A 16,680-nucleotide genomic window follows, 5' to 3' on the forward strand; every position below is an offset into this window, starting at 1 on the left:
GTGTCACCCAGATTTTGAAGAAGTTGCATCTCTAGATATATAGAATTCAGAAAACCAGCTCAGACTTTCCACTATAGCTGTTATTTTCCATCTCCTCTCAACACTGTGAGTGTAGTCTCTAATTCCCCTCTCCCCCTACCAGTGCCACTAGGTAAGTTCCATATCAGAGGCCTTGTAAGTCTTATTAATCCCCGGTGTATAAGATATTGCCAACACCTAGAATCATGTCTAGCACAGAGTAGATACTTAGAACACACTTGTTAAATTAATTAATGAATACATTAGACTTCCCAGCTATGCAATTGGGGTCCCACGGGTCTGCCTCCCTGTAGCTCTGTGTATGTGCACCACGGCCAGTGTGTGCTAATGCCAGTGTGTTCCCTTGTTACAGAGGCAAGGGGTCTGGGACTGAAGAAAAACTTGTTTGGTTTGAGCTGTTTTGACTTCATTTACTTTTTATCTCAAGGTTATAGCTACATGGTATGTCAGTGTACTGTGGGTCAGATCACTCTCTCCCGTCTGCATGTTTGGAAAACAAAGACTGTTGAAACATTCATGTTAAACAGTATAAAGATGGCAAACAAAAGGAATAGTTTTTGTTTCAGTCTGGGGGGTGCTTTTTCAGGGTGGTGACGGTGACAGGCTAACCCTGACTCTGCCATTGTGACCTGTAACCCTGAACTTATTAGTGATTAGAAAAGTCGTCACCACTTACTGTAACAAAGAGAAGGGGCAGAAGGAGAACTAAGGATTTCTCTGTGTGTTCTCCCTGACCGAGGAAATCTTTCCTCGTGATTTCTTTCCACACTGATTTCGTGAAAGCAAGAAGATGTGTAGGGAGGGCAGCTATCGGGAAAGAAGAGAAGTGTAATTCTGCTCCCGGCCCGGGCTTCCTCTCAGACTGGCCATATCTCCTCTTCCCAGGGTCTGGCAGCCAGGGAGGCTCACAGGGTCACTGCCCGTCCAGGGCCCCTCCCTTCCTTCTGGCAATAACTTACTGGAAGGCAGTTCTGCAATCCCCGGTGGAGATGGTGTTCGTCAAGGTCTTTGGAGGCTGCTTTGCTGAGCCTTCCTTCCCCTTCACTGTTGTGGCTCAGGGAAGAATGGTAGACATTCCACCAAACTCTTCAATCCAATTTTGCCACTAGAAAAATAAAAGCTCCTAAATGAATTGATGCTTTGATTCCAGCTCTCACCCATACACTCCCTGCAAAAAAAAAAAAAAAAAAATGGAGAAAGAAAGGAAAAGAAAAATAACCTGGAACCCTAGATAATGTCAGTGATGCTGAGAGAGAGAGGATGATTTGGACATCCTCCACTTCTCTAGGTACATTCCTTCACATGTGAGAAGTAATAGCTTTGTGTGTGCTCAAGTCATGCGTTTTTTAAAAGTAGGTTTCAAAGCCACAGAAGGGGTCCATTTTCCCAAGATGAAAGAAAATGGAGCTCTAAACAAGAGATGGAGAGAAAATGTTTTATTTCCCCAGCAGCTTCAGGTTCAGTTCAGTTCAGTTCAGTTGCTCAGTAGTGTCTGACTCTTTGCAACCCCATGAACTGCAGCGTGCCAGGCCTCCCTGTCCATCAGCAACTCCCAGAGTTCACCCAAACTCATGTCCATTGAGTCAGTGATGCCATCCAACCATCTCATCCTCAGTTGTCCCCTTCTCCTCCTGCCCTCAATATTTCCCAGTATCAGGGTCTTCTCAAATAAATCAGCTCTTTGCATCAGGTGGCCAAAGTACTGGAGTTTCAGCTTTAGCATCATTCCTTCCAAAGAAATCCCAGGGCTGATCTCCTTCAGAATGGACTGGTTGGATCTCCATCAGAATAGACTGGTTGGATCTCCTTGCAGTCCAAGGGATGCTCCAGAGTCTTCTCCAACACCACAGTTCAAAAGCATCAATTCTTCGGCACTCAGTTTTCTTTCTAGTCCAACTCTCACATCCATACATGACCACAGGAAAAACCATAGCCTTGACTAGACAGACATTTGCAGCTTCAGGTGACCAGCTTCATTTTTTTACACATCTGAGAGGTAGCTCCTGTAGCAGAAATAGCATGGCATTTAGCATCAGAAAGACCAGGTTTCCACCTTCTTTCGCTGTTGGTGGGACTGTAAATTAGTGCAGCTACTATGGAAAACAGTATGGAGGTTCCTCAAAACACTAAAAATAGAGTTGTCATATGATCCAGTAATCCCATTCCTAGGCTTATACTCAGAATAAACTACAATTTGAAAAGACACATGCACCACTATGTGCATAGCAGCACTTTTTACAGTAGCCGAGGCATGGAAACAAATAATGACAGATGAATGGGTAAAGATGTGGTATACATATACAATGGGATATTACTCAGCTATAGAGAAGAATGAAGTAATGCCATTTGCAGCAACATGCGTGGACCTAGAGATTATCATACTAACTGAAGAAAATGGGGAAGAGAAAGACAAATACCATATGATGTCACTTATATGTGGAATCTCAAATACAATACAAGTAAATATATCTATGAAACAGACACAAAGACATAAAGAACAGACTTGTAGTTGTTAAGGAGGGGATGCAGGAGGGAAAGATTTGGGAGCTTGCAATTAGCAGATGTAAACTATTATATAAAGTATGTGTAAATAACAAGGCCCTACTGTATAGCACAGGGAACTATATTCAATATCCTCTGATAAACTATAATGGAAAAAAATTTATATATATTACTGAATCACTTTGCTATATAGCAGAAATTAACATAACATTGTAAATCATCTATATTTCAATAAAATTTTTTAAAAAGACCTGGGTTCCATACTGAGGATTCCATCTGATATATACAGAAGAATGAAAACATTAGAAAATTAATACTCATCTAACCTCAGTGCAGCAACTGATTAAAGCACAGCAGATACCTTTACAATGGAAAATACCTTAACCAAGATAAAGGTTAAATCACCATCTTAACCAAGTGATCAAACTTTACATCACCAACACCAGGACAAACTGACCTCACAGCTTCCTGATAAGATTTAATGGAAGTATACATGATCACCTGTGTATTGTTTTTAGGAAAAATGTGTAGCTTGAATCTAATCATAAGGAAACAATCAAACTCAGATTACTAGGACATTTTACAAAGCAGTACCCTTGGCTCTTCAAAATTGTCTGTATCATGAAAGATTACTGGTACAACTGGGGAAATTTCAATATGGAATTTCTATTAGATAACATAGTGCCTCAGTGCTGAGTGTCTTGGGAGTATGAATGACCTTATGGTTGTGTAAGAGAAGCTTCTATTGGTAAATTGGGTATGTTAGTGTTTTTCATGCTTTCTTCTAGCTTTTCTGTAGGTTCGAAAATTTCAAATTAAAAGGTAGGAGAACAAAAAGGGGAAAACAAAGATCATAGCTTTAGTAACTTGCAAAAAATGAAAGGCCTAACTTTTGTCCAGACATACAGGCATGCTGCTCAATAATCTCTGAGAATATTGATAAATGTAGATCACAGGGTAAGGAGTGTAAGACAGAAACTGCTTTGACCCCTTCAGTACCAAGATGAACCTGTCTTCCTAGCATAGGAATGATGGACACATGTATTTGATTATACCATGAAGACCATGAAGACACAGCATTCATGTAGACACTTTAATGGGCATCTTTAATATATTTTTTGGTCTTTCCAAATATTACAGGTCCTTAACTGGATTAAAAAACGTTCCAGTGCTCATTCATAATGCGCACTTCCCTCAGCTTTTTACTAGCTATTCAGCTTCAACTTTGAGTGAACCCTCCCTTCTCATAATGGTTTGGGGTTTAAGGAGAGCAAAGTTCAATTTTTATCATCCCTAACTGGGAATTGTCAAATTTAAAGACTCTCAATCTGCAAGATGTTTGGACCTAAAAAGAGATTTGTGCCTCAACTTGTACTTACCTAATTCCGATTTTATCTGCCTCTTGTATATCTGACCCTCGAATGTGTTTTGAAATCATCTGGAATTTATCAGAATTTTCCCCTGTTTTCACAAAGAAAAACAACTTAAGTGTGTCACCGGCAAACTTGTGCAGCTCACTGTTGGTTGGCTTTCCCCAGCCCTGCAGCTGGAAGGAAATGGTCTTATTGGCAGACTTGACGCGCCAGGCAGCCTCCCGCAGGCTACTGTGGAGATGTCTGTCTTTTCAGAGCCGCTGCTCCTATCTTGTTTTATCCTGGACGTAGAGGAGTCGCAGACAGAACTGATTATGACAGTGGCGGTGACTGATGGGTGCTTTGGCCACCAAGGAGAGGGGAAGAAACTAAGAAAACAGGAAGAGAGAAAGCGGTGGAGGTGTCTGGGGAAGAGAGGTGGAGAAAAGATGGAGAGGAGAGAAGGACAACAAGAGAGGAGTCAGAACATAGAGGAAAACATTCCTGAGGCCAAAAACAGCTTCTTGCGTCACTCACAGATCCAGAGCCTGGGTCTGCAGAGTTGATTCCGGGACAGAGGAGCGATGGGAGCCATGGGCTGTCCGTGTACATTTGACAAAAGTTGTTTGTAGGGACAAAAGGGAAATAAATAGAGGGAAAGGGCAAAAAAAAAAAAAAAAAAAAAAAAAAAAGAGGGAGAAAGGAACTGCTCTAAGTATCCTGAAATGTTCTCAGATGATGTTTGTTTTTAAAGTTGCTATTAGGGACAAGCCTTTAAGTCCTCTTAAATGGGAGATTTATATTCATTTAGGTCCTTCTCTCGGAGAAGGCAATGGCACCCCACTCCAGTTCTCTTGCCTGGAAAATCCCATGGACGGAAGAGCCTGGAAGGCTGCAGTCCATGGGGTCGCTGAGGGTCGGACACAACTGAGTGACTTCACTTTCACTTTTCACTTTCATGCATTGGAGAGGGAAATGGCACCCCACTCCAGTGTTCTTGCCTGGAGAATCCCAGGGACAGGGGAGCCTGGTGGGCTGCCATCTATGGGGTCGCACAGAGTCGGACATGACTGAAGTGACTTAGCAGCTTAGCAGGTCCTTCTCTTGGGATTTTTGAAAGAGGAAAGGACCAGATTGTTCAGTGAGAAACTCAACATACCTTTTGATCCAACTATACCTACGTATGTGAAAGGGGAAAGGGAGGGAAGAACAGGGAGGATGTGTTCACTAAAGCCCTCTAAGGGTATCTTCATTATTCCCACTGTGCAGATGGCAAAACTGAGGTTCTAGTGTTAAATAATGAAGCTTACCCAACTAATTAGTGTTGAATCCTGGTTTTGAACTTAGGAATACTTGACTCTGAAGTGTGTAATTTTCATTTTTCTCTAGTAGATCAGTATACAGGTGCACTCCAACTTTTAAAGCACATATGTACATCTGAAAATTGAACTATGAGATACCAAAGTATATAGGGCTGGTCTGAAGCCAAGGACATAATAACAATGGAGATGATGCTGCATATGTACAGAGGAGACATTATTAGAACTTCTGATTCTACTCCCAGTTACAAAAAAAAAAAAGAACTGAACAAAGAGAGTCCTTGCTATTTCTTTTTTTTTTTTTTTTTTAACAATTAGAACAAAGAAGGAACTAAAATCAAAGGTCCGTTCCTATGTATTGATGTTAAAATCCCTGAATCCCTGTCTAGAGCATTGCTGTGGCTAGTTTTCCATCTTGCAGTGCTTCATGTGCGGATTCTGGCCCTTGATGTGGAGATGGCCTGGGATGGTTGCCGTATGGAATGTTCCTGAACATCTGCTCGAGGAGGTGTGGGCTTAAACAAATGAATATGATGAGAAGCAGTCTGGCAGAACAGACAGAGACCAGGGCTGTGTGACCTTGAGTAATTCAAAACCTCATAATCTTGTTGTCCATCTTGGTAACATGTGGTGGAGGTTAAGCTAGATAATTTCTAAGACTCCTTCCATAGCTAAGATTCCATAGCTTAAAATAAATCCCAAAGGAGCAAAAGTATGTATGTGACCAAAATCCCTGTCCCTGAGAAGTCTGTATCACTAAGAATGTTATCTCCTTGAGGACTGGGAACTTCCAGCTAGGTCCCCCTCCATCCGTCTTACAAGCAGTGGGCATGTAATAAACACTGCATGCTGTGTATTGCCCAATTGGATTCTTGTTGGACAGATTTGACCTAGAGTTCTCCAAAGAGGCCCCACTTTGACCCTTGTGGTACACAAATAGCCAGTAACTGGGAGAAAACATCCACCAGCTGGACATTTAAAAACTCTAAGTAACAAACTGGTGATCTCAGCCCGGCTCTGGTGACTGTGTCATAAAATAATGAAAACTTGTCAACAAACGCAGCAGAGACTAAGGAGGGCAAGGATTGAGGGAACATATAACCTAATCACTCTTCTTTCCCAGATTCTTGAAAGGGGATGAAAAGCTGGGAGGGAACTGGTAACAGACATTCCAGGTATGGAGTTCCAGGTGTAGATAAATGCAGAGATGAGAATCTATTAAGGATCTGGACGTGGCAGAGAACTTGAAAGCAAATCCCCATCCAAGAGTGACTAGATAGAATGAACCTCTTTAGGTTAGTTTCTTTTCTTTTTTGAAAGATTATTACTTTGTAAAATCTTGGGTTGCGCTGGGTCTTCATTGCTGTTCCAGAGAGTGGGGGCTGCTCTCTAGTTGCGGTGTGCAGGCTTCTCATTGCAGTGATTTCTCCTGTTGCAGAGCATGGGCTCTAGGTGCACCGGCTTCAGCAGTTGCAGCACACAGCTCAGCTGTTGCAGCTCTGGGCTTCCAGAGCACAGGCTCAGTAGTTGTGGCAGGCGGGCTTCTGTGCCCCACACGCAGTGTGTGGAATCTTCCCAAACAAGGGACAGAATTTGTATCACCTGCATTGGCATGCAGATTCTTATCCACTGTACCACCAGGAAAGTCCTCTAAGCCAATTTCTGATTGGTCAGTAAACAAAGTCCCTACCCTGTTTTCCAAGCAGCAGGTAAAATATCAAGAGCCTCAATTTTCTACATATTTTAAAATATAGGAAAGTGATGTGAGCTAAGCATAGTAAAAACAACAGATTCACTCCTTTGCTTCATGGAGGTCTCCGCTCCAAGGGCCTCTCATCACAGAGTATCCCTCATCAATCTGTTTCTCCATCCCTTTTGTAAGTTTACTTACTACTGCCTGATTTTATTTTTCCTAGCTCTTGGGCTTACTTGTTCACTATGTGTCTCAACTAGAATAAAAGCTTCACAAAGGCCGGAACTTTGTTTTGTTCACTGCTACATCCCAGAGCCAAGAGCAATAATTAATGTTTAGGGTGAATGAATGAATGAATTTATGAAGTCACTGCTTATCACAGTCTAGATGATCCAGACCATTTTTCTGTGAGGGTTAGCTCCTGAGACCTACACTTAAAAAGATTTAATTTCTTGGTACCTTAAATCTGTCCATGAAAATCTACACAGAAACACAAGGACAATCTTCTGGGTTAGCTCACCCAGCTGTGACATTTCCACATTGTATGTAGATACATGCGAGAGGCACCCTGAAGTCACCCATCCTGGGATTCTTTTGGCCTGGCTGTACCAGCACGTGACATACTGCCACATGACTCTGTGTTAATAGAGGAAGACACGAGGTCACAGACTAACTGCCTGAGTCCAGCAAGAACTTCTGCCTCTGAGAGAAAGCTCTCATACATACTTTTTTTAAAAAAAAGAAAAAGAACTTTTTTATTTTGTATTGGGGTACAGCCAATTAACAAACCATGTGGTGGTAGTTTCAGGTGAACAGAGAAAGAACTCAGCCATACATATACATATATCCATTCTCTCCCAAACACCCTCCCATTCAGGCTGCCACATAACATTGAGCAGAGGTCCATGTGCTTTGCAGCAGGTCCTTGTTGGTTATCCATTTTAAATATAGCAGTGTTTTGTACATACCTTTGCAATCCACTGGTGATGCCAACTTTTAAAGCAGTTCATGTCCATGGTGATCTATCTAATTTAATGTTTTCTATAGATCTCTGCATATTCAAAGACTTTATTTCTTTATCTGACCGCTTTCCATAAATAACAAGTATTCCCCCGCCAAAATCTGCAGAAAAATGAAATAACAAAGACATATAAAACTTTCGCTTGGGAGAATTTGGCTATGTAAACTTATGATTCTATTGTATTTCCATACAGATGATATTGTGATCTTTTCTGAGCTAGGATAACTCTTATAATAATAAACTAAGTGTATCTTTATGACATAAGGAGTTGGGTAGCATAGTATAAATATTACCTACTATTAGCAGATGATGCTATCGTTTTTGTACACGAAGGCCCACATGTTCCTTTTTCAACAATGCAGATATCTTGCCCTAGGATTTATTTTTTTAAAGAGGAGAGAGGACATTTTTTGGAACTTCCCCACAGCATTGTCCCAGTACAAAAACACTTCTATTTCTTCCTCACAATCCACACAAAGCTAATTGACTTAAAAGGTAAAAAGCCAGGCCTAAGCAAGCCTCCTTTATCTAATGGATAAATTCACTAAGAAAAATGTAAGGCAGAGAATGAAAAGTACATAGTAATAACTCAACTGGGGGATCACAGAGAGAAAGAGCCTAAAAGAACCCTAGAGATGAGCAGGTCCATGCCCGTCATTTCATGGAATAATTTCATGGTTAAAGTACCAATGAAAAGAGCCATCCAATTGCAACATTAACCTTAAATTTAATGAGCCAGTTGTGACCAATGATGTTTCTGCTATATCTGCCTTTAGCACTAGGTGTTGCTCTACTGCTATTTATAGATCAGCTTTTCTTTGATACACAGCAGGAGTTGAACCTCCAAATTTGAGTTCCATTCTGCAAATGCTGAGTCTAAGATTATACTCTGTTACTGTATGATATGTTAAGTTGAACGAACTTCATTTAAAGGGTGTAGCTATCGCCTACTGAATCTACTGAAACAGCCACTCTGGAAAAAAGTGATCAATACATGCCAGGGAAAGGCTTCTCCAAAGTTAAATTTTTCAAATTGTCCTAATTCAAATATTTACTTAAACTCTGTTTTTATATTATGTGCAATACAAGGGGAATGACATTGTTAGCTGTGTGTTTCCTGGAACTGACGGTCTGCTACAAGGCCACAGATAAAGTTTGTTTATAGAAAAACAAAATATGAAAAAAAAAAAGAGCTTAGTACTGTTCTATTTGGGGTTTAATACTCCCACACATACCAAGTGGGAGAAAGGACAACTTTCTAGAAGCTTTCTCTGTGACTACAGAGGTCAGAAATGCTTTAACCCCCTCTAGTGACAGATGAATCACTACTCAGATTAGCTAAGTTGTTCAAAGTTGAATGAATATACCATAGGGAGAGACAGATCATGCTTCAAGAAATTTATAAATTAGGAAGAGGGCAAATTTTTAACTCACCTGTAATTTTTAAAGGGTATAAAACTCAGCTGTTAAATGTGACTCTTCAACATCATTACTCGGTTCTTTCAGCTCAGATCCATTTGGTATACACTCGCTTCCCAGATGGTGCTAGTGGTAAACAATCCTCCTGCCAATGCAGAAAATGCAGGAGATCTTGGGTTCGAGCCCTGGGTTGGGAAGATTTCCTGGAAGAGGAAATGGCACCCCACCCCAGGATTCTTGCCTGGAAAATCCCATGGATAGAGGAGCCTGGCGGGCTACAGTCCATGGGATCACAGTAGGACGTCTGAGCACAGGGATGTTTGGAATTACCAATAACTAACAATCAGAGAAACCAGAGATCAAATTGCCAACATCCACTGGATCATCAAAAAAGCAAGAGAGTTCCAGAAAAACATCTATTTCTGCTTTATTGACCATGCCAAAGCCTTTGACTGTGTGGATCACAATAAACTGTAGGAAATTCTGAAAGAGCTGGGAATACCAGACCACCTGACCTGCCTCTTGAGAAACCTATATGCAGGTCAGGAAGCAACAGTTAGAACTGGACATGGAACCAACAGACTGGCTCCAAATAGGAAAAGTAGTATGTCAAGGCTGTATATTGTCACCCTGCTTATTTAACTTATATGCAGAGAACATCTTGAGAAACGCTGGGCTGGAAGAAACACAAGCTGGATCAGGATTGCCTGGAGAAATATCAACAACCTCAGATATGCAGATGACACCACCTTTATGGCAGAAAGTGAAGAGGAACTAAAAAGCCTCTTGATGAAAGTGAAAGAGGAGAGTGAAAAAGTTGGCTTAAAGCTCAACATTCAGAAAACCAAGATCATGGTATCTGGTCCCATCACTTCATGGGAAATAGATGGGGAAACAGTGGAAACAGTGGCTAACTTTATTTTTCTGGGCTCCAAAAGCACTGTAGATGGTTATTGCAGCCATGAAATTAAAAGATGCTTACTCCTTGGAAGGAAAGTTATGACCAACCTAGATAGCATATTCAAAAGCAGAATCATTACTTTGCCAACAAAGGTCTGTCTAGTCAAGGCTATGGTTTTTCAGTGGTCATGTATGGATGTGAGAGTTGGCCTGTGAAGAAAGCTGAGAGCCGAAGAATTGATGCTTTTGAACTGTGGTGTTGGAGAAGACTCTTGAGAGTCCCATGGACTGCAAGGAGATCCAACCAGTCCATCCTAAAGGAGATCAGTCCTGGGTGTTCATTGGAAAGACTGATGCTGAAGCTGAAACTCCAATACTTTGGCCATCTCATGTGAAGAGTTGACTCATTGGAAAAGACCCTGATGCTGGGAGGGATTGGGGGCAGGAGGAGAAGGGGACAACAGAGGATGAGATGGCTGGATGGCATCACTGACTCGATGGACGTGAGTTTGGGTGAACTCCAGGAGTTGGTGATGGACAGAGAGGCCTAGCATGCTGCGATTCATGGGGTCGCAAAGAGTCGGACAGGACTGAGTGACTGAAATGAACTGAACTGAATAGAATAATCAGATAACGATGTTAATAATAGTCGTAAGTTTTTAGCACAAAGGAAAGTAGCAGCCTGAAGCCCAGAGTGAGAGAATCAATCACATCATAGAGCTTAGGGTAAAGGGAGAGAAACAGTTCCTGCAGAGCTAGTGCTGGGATCCATAATACAAACCCTTTGATCTAGTCCTAGAGACAGGGTTTCTTCTAAGTTTTACAGTTTGAGCCGAAAGCTAAAAAAACCAAGGCCTTGGCTGAAGTTTGACTTCCTTAAAAAATATACTTTACAGCTCTCTTCCTAGCACAAACATAGCCCTTCTTTCCTGACAATTCTATTTCCTTTACATTCTTTGAGGATAAAATTATGCTTTGTGATAAAACTATGCTTTGCTTTTTATATGTTTCAATTAGGGTATTTAGAATCAAAGCAAACTCTACTTTTTCTCCCAGTTCTCTTTTCACAGAGGCTCTCCTTTCCCCCATCCTTACAGCTTCAGTCATCGTGTAAAACAGTTTCCACTACTATTTTTGCACTTCTTTCATCAGCCTCCATGTTAAAGAGGGGCAATTTTTCAAGTGGTAGGTCAAACTCCTGATCCATGTTCTTGTAAACTTGGGGTAAGAGATGTTTATGTGTTAAGATAATTGTCTATTTTCTCTGAAGGGGAGAGAGGGAATAATTTCTGAAAGAATCTATTTTGGAAATCAGTGTTTAGTGAAAGTTAGGAAGACCAGTGGCTCATTTGATAAAGAATCTGCTTAGAATGCAGGAGACCCTGATCTGATCCTTTGGTCAGGAAGATCCCCTGGAGAAGAAAATGGCAACTCACTCCAGTATTCTTAGCTGGGAAATCTCATGGACAGAGGAGCTGGTGGGCTACAGTCCATGGGCCTGTCTGGACAAAGAGTCAGACACGATGGAGCAACTGACACACTTTTACACTACATAATTATAGATGCAGTATACTATATAATGGGCTTCCCAGGGGCCTCAGTGGTAAAAGGATCCACCTGCCAATGCAGGAGACACAAGAGACAAGCCAATCCCTGGATCAGAAATAGCCCGTGGAGAAGGAAATGACAACTTACTCCAGTATTCTTTCCTGGGAAATCCCATGGACAGAGGAGCCTGGTGGGCTACAGTTCATGGGGTCACAAAAGTCAGACACGACCACCACCAGGAAGCCCAATGCTAGTAGATGCCAAGGAAGCTTCTGGCATCTCTAGTCAGACCCATGTCTATATGGACCATGTATAGATAAATCTGTGGGTATGTGTCTTGGGGGTAAGAACAGTAAGAGCTATGAAAATAGGCTTACTGTTTACACACACACAAATTACAAGATGATTTCCCTTCATTTTTCTTAATGCTAAATTGACCAAAGCCTTTTTAAAAATTCTGCTATATGAACTCTTCTAACGTCACTTACTAATCTCTTCCATCCCTTTTAATCCTCCAAGTAGCTTTAATCTACATAATTCCAAAGAGGTGAATACGGGTCTTGCTCTCCCTTAAAAATTGTTTCCAGCCTAGTTTAACCACCTCTAATGTTTAAGTTCATTCCAAGATTGAGACAAAACCTCTCTATCTAAAGCAAAACAAAAGCTAAATTCCTACCCTTTTGCCTCATTTCATGTTTTATTATTCTATGTTTCCTAATAATACATTTTGAAAATATTGAAATGGGCAGAAGTTCTGTGTTCCAGAGGGAAGGCTGTGTACAGTTAACACAAGTCCTGATTCCCAGAGGATGTCCATTTCAGGTCACATGCAATTTATATTTTTCCTTCCTTTCTTGACACAGGAAAAAGAAAAAAAAAATCTAGAAAACATTATAGAATCTAACTATATGCATTTTTAGGCTAATGATAAACCATAGGCTTTCAATGCCCACAGCAGGGCCAGAGCTGGGCCTTACTGTAGCCTGGGGGTGTGTAAGTTGATGTACAGCTGTGATATTCACAAATCAGAAAATGTGGGCAGACCGCCTTATTACAAGGTGCTACTAAAAAGCTTATTAAATTCTAGCATCATTAAAGTCTAGAGATGTTTGCTTAATACCAGCTAAGCTCACATACACCGTGAAGAATTCATTTTACGTGTTTATGATAATAGAAATAAGAATTTCCCCCCAATCTGCTTACTTTTTTCATGTTAATTTGGTTAGAGAAGACAGTTATTATAAGAAAGACATTTCAAAGAGCACGTACACGTTTGTCAAGTAAAAGAAGTATTTACAACATAGATTTAACTATGTTCTTAAAAATGTAATTATTTCAGTTACACAAACCTTGTGCTCTATTTCCTTAGAGAGGGGTTTGAAGCATCTTGGGGGAGTGTTTTAGTGAACAGAAGGCTTCTTTTTGAATACCCACATCAGAGTAACTTTGGAATAAGCCACTGGCATGTTCTCCCTGATGCAGTAAATGTGGTATTTGTAAACAGAGGACACTCCTATAGCACAGGTGAGTTACTTTGATGGGCATCTCCTCACAATGAATGACAAGGAAACATACCCTTTAAAGTGCACAAGTTCCCTCTTCAGACTTATTTCCAAAATACTTCTAAACATCAAATCCCTGGGCCACACTAATTTCCTGTGACTTCACTCCTGCCTGTAGAATTGTAGGACTCTGCCCCAGTTCTACAGGATAAAGTCTCCTGTCTCCCTCTGGGAGTGTGTTACTCTCATAGCACATGTTCCTACATTCATTTCCTCCAGATGCCTCTAGACAGCCCTGTGCCCTGTGCCTTCATTCAGCAGCTGAGGGGATGCTCCAGCTGCCCCACATCCTTGGCAGATGGTTTGCAGTATGATCTAGCCCATTATCTTTGGACCTTGACTCTCCTTCCTTATGAGTCTGCTTCCCCAGGGGAGTCCTCAGTCTCATACAAATACAGCTGGCCCTGGAATGTCCTTAGACTTGTCTGAATTTGCAACAGTTTAGGCTGGCCTGGGGGCCCTCCATTGTATAAAGATTAGGGGTATCGCTGTCAGTCATGACTGGTGCTTAGAACTGTTTGACACTACAGAAAGGAGGAAAGGGATGGAGGGAGGGGGGAAGGAAAAGAAGAAAGAAAGACATTTTTAAAGGCTGCAAGAAAAGGGCTGGAAATGAAAATTCTAAAAGATACATGTTTCCTGTCTATAAGAAGTTTATGATCTATTGTTGATTATAATTAATTATCTCTAAATACACTGAAATTTTATAACAAGGTGACTAAATGAGAGCATATCTAGGTACCAGCTTAAAGACAATTGACCATCAGACAATCAACATCAATCAAGCCAGCCAGCAAGCTCCTCTTACAGGAGAGGTCATTGCAAAAACCACCTTCTCTGTCTAGGACCAAATCCAAGTTTATGGTTTTAGTAATGAAAGGAGAACACTTCATCTATCCATCAATCTTAAATTCAACTGTGTCCTGGACTTGAGAAATAAGCTAAGTGCTAGAAATTTTTGAAAGTTCTTATGCAATACTTTTTCACAAATACTCTCACGGAGGAGGAAATTTCACCTTAGGGAAATTGCATCAGACAACCTACTCTTTGGTCGATCTAAATATTGGGTCCAAAGAAGTGTGTGAACTTCAAAGAACACCAGCAGCCCTAGCTTTGTTCCACAGGCACTGAAGAATGTCTCCCAAATTCTCTGGGAGGAGGAGCATCTCTTCTTCCTCCAACCGCTCCCCAACTCAGTGGAATTGGGCCAATTAGGGCACAAATGCACAAGTAATAAAGGTTGTCATCTAACGAGAGAATGAAGAAATATAGTCCACCTGTTCCATGTGTGACATTTTTATTAATGCTGCCTAACATCATGGTGTGCTTTCCAGGTGGCGCTAAAGGTAATGAACCTGGCTGTCAATGCAGGAGACATAGGTTGGATCCCTGGGTCAGGAAGATCTCCTGGAGGAGGACATGGCTACCCACTCAGGCGTTCTTGCCTGTAGAATCCCATGGAGAGAGGAGCCTGGTGGGCTATAGTCCATGCGATTGCAAAGAGTTAGACATGACTGAAGAGACTTAGCATGCACACACAATATCATGGTAGCTTTGAGGTACTCAGAGAGGGTTCTTAGATCTTACTGAGCTTGCAGTCACTGAAGTTCTAAGGTGTGTTACTGTACTAGCTCTTCAGTCATCTTCCATGCCATATATACAGCCTTGATTTGTCAAACTGGACACTTATCTTTCTTTAACTCCTTGGTAGTGTTAACCCACTTACCTATTCTACTGAAATTGACATCAATCTTGATTCTGATATTTTCCCTCAGTTTCCATCTGCCAACTTAATGAAAACAAATTTGTTTATTGCCATTTACTTTATTTGATGAAGGTACCTGGAATCTCATGGCAATCTACTGAAGGCCTTGTTCCAAGGTGATAATCACATATTATTATAAACACTTTTCAGCAAATGATTATTCAATTAATTTTGGTTCCACATGATAAAATAACATGTATAGATAATCTCATAATTTACCAGTAGCTCTATCCAAATATTATATCAGACTTGTTTTTGATAACTAATTCCTAGGAAAACTCTTGCTGGCTCATCTGAGCCTCATCATCTGGGAAAAATAATATTAATAAATAGTTTTCTGTTTATACAAATGAAAGTAATGAGGCTCTTCATAAACAGGTTTTTTAATTAAATGAATAGAGAAGAAAACAAAGCCATACAAAATCTCACAACCTACCACTGTGAACACTTTGGTTAATTTCCTTTTTAGCTTCCTCCCTCCCTCTCTACTCCTCTTTCCCCCTCCTCCTGTTCAAACAGGAGACTGTGCACACACCTTACTCAGTTGCCTCTGACATTCACTTTCTGCCTTCCTATCCTCCAGATCAAGTAACTGGATGATAGACATCTGGCACTTTGAGAGTATATGGGTACAACTAAATCTGAAACAAAGGAGTGAGAGAATTTTGATCCTTAAGGTCAAAAGTTGCAAGACTAACTCTAAAACAAATGTCTGTATGCATACTTGTAGAGTGAATATTCTTGAAACAAGCCAGAGGAAGTCAAGGAAGACTGAGATGTAGACCTGGACTTATAGTCTGGAGCAACCTGAATGTAAGAGAACACAGCCCACCTGGTCCAGCCACCTGGACGCCAAGTCAGTGCCCAGGTGTTTTTGCTGGTGCCCAGTGGAAGCCACCAATCAATGGTGGCCAGTCAATTGTCTTGCAAGTTATACCATTCTGTGGGCAAGATTTTTTCTGTTTTTTAATCTTTTTCCCCCACACTACATGGCATGCAGGTTCTTAGGTCCCTGACCGGGAAACAAATCTGCATCCCCTTCAATGGGAATGTGGAATATTAGCCATTGGATCATCAGGAAAGTCCCAGCCAAGGCTTTTTTACACTTGCCATAGCCCTCTCTTCAATAGTTCAAATAGTAGCGGAGGAACAGCTAACTCAACTTTATCCGTTCAAAGTCCTACCTGTGTTGAATGAATTTGAGCCCCAGGTAAAACCATTGCCATCTGCCCTCCAACAAACCCCCCTCAACATGTGTATATACATACATACATTTTATATATATATATATATATATATATATATATATATATATATATATATATATCTCACTAGGGTGGTGCAGTAGTAAAGACTGTCCCTGCCAATGCAGAAGACACAGGAGACATGGATTCAAATCCTGGTTCAGAAAGATCCCCTGGAGTAGGAAATGGCAACCCACTCCAGTATTCTTGCCTGGAAAATCCCATGGACAGAAGATCCTGGTGGGCTACAGTCCATAGTGTTGCAAACAGTTGGACATGACTGAGCACGCAAACATACACACACATGCACACATAC

This window comes from Bubalus bubalis, chromosome 1, assembly GCF_019923935.1.
Source record: "Bubalus bubalis isolate 160015118507 breed Murrah chromosome 1, NDDB_SH_1, whole genome shotgun sequence".
NCBI classification, from domain to species: Eukaryota; Metazoa; Chordata; class Mammalia; order Artiodactyla; family Bovidae; genus Bubalus; species Bubalus bubalis.